Source organism: Sciurus vulgaris, assembly GCF_902686455.1.
Source record: "Sciurus vulgaris genome assembly, contig: HiC_scaffold_633_arrow_ctg1, whole genome shotgun sequence".
NCBI classification, from domain to species: Eukaryota; Metazoa; Chordata; class Mammalia; order Rodentia; family Sciuridae; genus Sciurus; species Sciurus vulgaris.
Genome location: NW_027632389.1, coordinates 8641729 through 8647728, shown reverse-complemented (window position 1 = coordinate 8647728; position 6000 = coordinate 8641729). Strand labels below are relative to the sequence as shown.

Genomic DNA, 6000 nt, shown 5'->3' with positions numbered 1-6000 from the left:
TCTGATTATGACTGAACTAACGTTCAACAGCTCTTTATCTATACTTCCTCATGGCAGTTCCCTCCCTTGCAAATCAGAATGTGGTCCATGGATCAGGAGCATTGGAAACATCTTTAAATGTTTTAGAAACATAGTTGCAAAAGTCTGTTGAGTACAATGTGCATTTTGAACATGGTTCCCAATATTTGATTCACTAAAGTTTGAGCATTCTTGGGTATAGCTACTTTTCTACCAGTTCCTCTAACATAACTTGCCTATTTGAAATCCTCACATTTTGTCCCCCAAATTGTAGGTGTATTAGTATTTATAATCTTTCAGTGAACATTTTATCAGTGTATACTTTGCTGATCCTTTCATAATAGTCCTACCTTTTTTTATTTCCAGATTATATTATTCTCCCCCATATTTACTCTTCTAGGAAGTCATAACTTACACATAGCAAAAAATTATATACATTTATGGTGGATAAAATGTGTTTATTTATAGCAAAACAAATATAGCCCTGGCATGATCTGGCATGCATTTCTTAAATACTTTCCAATATTGATAAATAAAAGAACTGTTGGAAAATTTTGCTCTGTCCAGTGATGTTACTGGAAACTCAGATTTTTTCTAATGCTGTGCTTTTTCACTTTCTAATGATTAACCTGAGTTTACCTCTCATCAAAATGTGTGCCCACTTCTTTTGCTTTCTATTGTTGTCTGTGATATTTAATTTTATTTTTCTTTGTTCTCTCTTCTCCTCTCCCCTGTTTTATTTACCAAATTTCCTCTGATATAAGCAATGGGAAGCCATCATTATTTAGTAGAATCAGAGTAGGCTGAGTCATGGGATGCAGATGCCTGATTTCCAGGAACTAATGGCACAAAAGTCTGTCCCAGATTACCAGGAAGCTTGTGGTGCTGTGTGCCAGTGGTTCCCTGTCTCCTTCTGGAATATCTCCCCTAAAAGAATGGCTTCCCTAACTCCACTCTATCCTGTTGATCACAGAAGAAGCTCCTCCAGGTCTTAACCCACTTTATCTGTGTATTAAAAATAAAAGAGATGGGTGAGTAGCTGTTGTTGTTAGAGGCCAGAGATGGTATGGCCAGACCTGTCATGCCCCCTCTCATTTCAAAAGAGTATGGGCTCTTTTGTGTTTCTTGAGTACATAAGTTTTTCGGGAAATAGACTGAAAAACAGTCACCATCCTCCTCCAACAGTTAACCCTTTCCTAACCACGTGGGACATGGCAGAGAGGACCTCGACACTAAGCAGATTCTGAAATGGAATTCAACTCCTTTATTGGCATTCTCAATTTAATCTGTTACTGAAACTTAATAAGATATGCCACTTATTACCATTTAACTCTTTTTCCTTTCTATATATTTATTATGTTCAATTTCAACTATTAGAATCTACTAGTACCCATGTTTTAAATAAACATTATAGCCAAAATTATTTTATAATATGTGGTTCTTACCTTCTATAGGTCCTGTTATGCCATGTTTTTCCCTTTGATATGCATTACCAGATAAATGACCAATGCATTTCTGAGGAAGACTCAGAGAGAAGCCCTGGCAAAATTAATATCAATAATGAGGAGCATTAATAAAAGCAAGAATCAGGAGTTGGAATGGCATCAAATTAAAGAGTTTCTACACACCAATGGAAACAATTAATACCATAGAAATTAAACCTACAGAATGGGGGAAGATTTTTGCCACCTTATTCTCAAATATAGGATTAACATCCAGAATATGCAAAAATCTTACAACACTTATCTCCAAATAACAAATGACCTAAGAAATAAATGAACAAAGAAACTACCAAGACTCTTCTTTAAAAAAGAATTGCAAATGGAAATAAGTATATGAAAACAAATGTTCAACATGTCTAGCTGTAAGGGAAATACAAATTGAAAATACACTGAAACTTTACTCCAGTTAGAATGTCAACTATTAATGTTAACAGTGATGCAAGGAAAATGTTCACTCATCTGTTGTTGATGGAACTGCAAATTAGCACCATCGCCCTGGAAAGCATTATAGAGAAACTTCAAAACAATAGTAACGGGATTGCTGCATGATCCAGCCATCTCAGTTACTGATAATATTCAAAAGTTCTAAACTAACTATATTATATATTGGTAGAAACATAATGTATATAGCAGCACAATTCAACATAGCAGGCAATGTAATCAGTCTAGGTACCAATCAGCACATTAATAAACAAACTATATATATATATAGACATATACATATATGTATATAAAGGTGTATATATATATATGTGTGTGTATTTGTATGTGTTTCTATAAATGATTTTTTAAAAATATTTTTATTTGTAGATTAACACAATATCTTTATTTTGGTGTTTTTTAATGTGGTTCTGAGGATCAAACCCAGTTCCTCACATGTACCAGGCAAGTGCTCTATAACCAAGCTACTATCACAGCACCTATTAGGAAGTTTTACTATGTCATAAATGAGAATGAAATCATGGCATTTGCTGGTAAATGAATGAAACATGAAAATATATCATGCTAAGTAAATTAGACAAGAGACTTAGTAAATGGTTTCCATCATTTGAAGAAAGCTTTCTTTCATATGAAGAAGCTAGACAAAAATAAAGGGTAAAAATGGAAAATATTATGAAAAATAAAAGAGAGAACAGATGAGTAGAGGAAATGAATTAAGACTGGAGAGAGGAGGGAAAGCAAAGAGCAATGGTGAATGAATCTGAACAAAATTTACTGTGTACACATGTGAGAATACTACTGTGACTTTGACCTTTATGTATATACATAAACTACAAATTAAGACAACTACAAATAAAGGGAAAAATTATCTGTGGACTAGAGGAAGGTAATATCAAGAGGGAGGATGAAAGGGAATGGGAAAGAATTGGGTACTTAATTGGAGAAAGTTTTATTCCATGCTTTATAATTATGTCAATATTAACCCTGATCTTATGTACAACAATAATGAAGGAAGAAAAAGAATTAAACAACAATAAAAATCTACAAAAACTATATGAACACTTGGAGAATAAACAATACATTTGCATGTTCAATGGAACACTGATGAAGTTGGGGTAAATTTTTAAAATCTCAGAACAAAATGAGAATAGAGATACAGCATTCCAGAATTTATGGGACACAATAAAAACAGTTGTTTTCCAGTGTTTTATTTTCTTTTATTGAAACATATTTGAACATAATAGTGGGATTCTTTATAACATATACATAAATTTGCATAGTAGTCCCTTTCTTTTCCTTCCCATCGCTCTCCCCTGATCTAGCAAAAGCAGTTGTAAGAGGGAACTTCATAAAAATGACTCTACATTTAAAAAGTTGAGAGATGTCAAATAAAAAACCTAATGTTGCAATGCAAGGTATAGGAAAAACAACAATAAATCAATCTGAACAAGTACAATAAAGGAAATATTATTATTCAGAGTTTAAACTATAAAATAGAAAACAAAGGAAAAATACAATGTAATAAAGGAACAAAGTTTGGTTTTGAAAAGGGAATTGAAATTGATTAACCCCTATCCAAGGTAATGAAAGAGAAAGATGAAACAAATTAACCTAGAAACCAAAAGAGAAGTATTACAACAGATCACTAAATTCCAGAACACCACTAGAAATTATCTGGAAAATTTATTGTTCAATAAACTGGAACAACTAGAGAAACATTATGAAGACTGACATGGTAAAAAATAGAAAGCCTAGAATGTATTATGAATTATTAGATATGAATCTAAACAACACAAAACATGAATTGAACAAATGAAAAAATCCGACTTAATAGCAGGCAATTATATTGTTTTTTTAAATTTATTTATATTGTAAACAAATGGGATACATGTTGCTTCTCTTTGTACATGGAATAACAGCATACCATTTGCAAATGGTATATATATATACATTTACATAGAGTAATGATGTTTGATTCATTCTGTCATTTTCCTTCCGCCTCACCCATCCCACCTCTCTTTTCCCTCTATACAGTCCCTCCTTCCTCCATTCTTGCCCCCCTCTCACCCCCCATTACGTGTCATCATCTGCTTATCAGTAAGATCATTCATCTTTTGAATTTTTGAGATTGGCTTATCTCACTAAATATGATATTCTCCAATTTCATCCATTTGCCTGCAAATGGCATATTTTTATTATTCTTTATAGCTGAGTAATATTCCATTGTATATACATACCACAGTTTCTTTATCCATTCATCAATTGAAGGGCATCTAGTTTGGTTCCATAGTCTGGCTATTGTGAATTGAGCAGCTATGAACATTGATGTGGCTGTATCTCTGTAGTATGCTGATATTAAGTCCTTTGGATATAGGCCAAGGAGTAGGATAGCTGGGTCAAATGGTAGGTTCATTCCAAGTTTTCTAAGGAATCTCCACGCTGTTTCCAAGAGTGGCTGCAATAATTTGCAATCCCACCAGCAATGTATGAATGTACTTTTTTCCTGACATCCTCTCCAACACCGATTGTTGCTTGTATTCTTGATAATCGCCATTCTAAATGGGGTGAAATGGAATCTTAGTGTAGTTTTGATTTGCATTTCTCTTATTACTAAGAGAAATTCTCTTATCTGCATTTCTCTTATTTCATATGTTTGTTGATTGCTTGCAGATTTTTTTCTCTGAAGTGTCTGTCCATATTCTTAGCCCATTTGTTGATTGGGTTATTTGTATTCTTGGTGTAGAGTTTTTTGAGTTCTTTATATATTCTGGAAATTAGTGCTCTATCTGAAGTATGAGTGGCAAAGATATTCTCCCACTCTGTAGGCTCTTTTGTCGCATTGCTGATAGTTTCCTGTGCTGAGAGAAACCTATTTAGTTTGAATCTATCCCAGTTATTGATTTCTGCTTTTATTTCTTGTGCTATGGGAGTCCTGTTAAGGAAGTCTGATCCTAAGCCAACAAGGTGAAGATTTGGACCTACTTTTTCTTCTATAAGATGTAGGGTCTCTGGTCTGATTTCAAGGTCCTTGATCCTTTGTGAGTTGATTTTTGTGCAGCGTGAGAGATAGGAGTTTAGTTTCATTCTGTTGCATATGGATTTCCAGTTTTCCCAGCAACATATGTTGAAGAGACTATCTTTTCTCCATTGCATATTTTTGGCACATTTGTCTAATATGAGAAAATTTTATTTATTTGGGTTTGTGTCCATGTCCTCTATTCTGTACCATTGATCTACCTGTCTATTTTGGTGCCAATACCATGCTGTTTTTGTTACTATTGCTTTGTAGTATAGTTGAAGTTCTGGTATTGTGGTACCCCCTGTTTCATTGTTCCTGCGAAGGATTGCTTAACTATTCTGGGTTTCTTATTCTTCCATATGAATTTCATGATGGCTTGCTCTATTTCTATAAGGTAAGTCATTGGAATTTTAATTGGAATTGCATTGAATCTGTATGGCACTTTAGGTAATATGGCCATTTTGACAATATTATTTCTGCCTATCCAAGATCATGGGAGATCTTTCCATCTTCTAAGGTCTTCCTGAATTTCTTTCTTCAATGTTTTCTAGTTTTCATTGTAGAGATCTTCTACAATGTTGGATAGATTCATTTCCAAGTATTTTATTTTTTTTGAGGCTACTGCAAATGGTTGCATTCCTCAATTCCCTTTCAGCTGTTTTGTCACTTGTGAATAAAAATGCTTTAGATTTTTGTGTGTTGATTTTATAGCCTGCTATTTTGCTTAATTCATTGATGAGGTGTGGAAGTTTTATGGAGCAGGTTTTTGGTTCCTCTAAATATAGAATCATGTCATCCGCAAATAGTGACACCTTAAGTTCCTCTTTTCCTATTTGTATCCCTTTAATTTCTTTGGTCTGCCTAATTGCTCTGGCTAGAGTTTTGAGGACAATGTTGAATAGAAGTGGTGAAAGAGGACCTCCCTGTCTTGTTCCTGTTTTAAAGGGAATGGTTTCAGTTTTTCTCCATTAAGAATGATGTTGGCCATTTGCTTAGCATAAATAGCCTTTACAATGTTTA

At 33.8% G+C, this 6000-nt stretch overlaps 1 long non-coding RNA gene across 1 annotated transcript in view; it reads right to left on the bottom strand.

Annotated features, from left to right (window-relative positions):
* Nucleotides 1-1920: 1920 nt before the first annotated feature.
* The window catches only part of LOC306652879, a 45085-nt gene continuing 41005 nt past the window's right edge, over nt 1921-6000 (bottom strand). Inside the window, exon 3 of the long non-coding RNA XR_013761566.1 lies at nt 1921-2015. This is a non-coding gene — a long non-coding RNA (uncharacterized lncRNA). The remainder of the gene's footprint in view (nt 2016-6000) is intronic.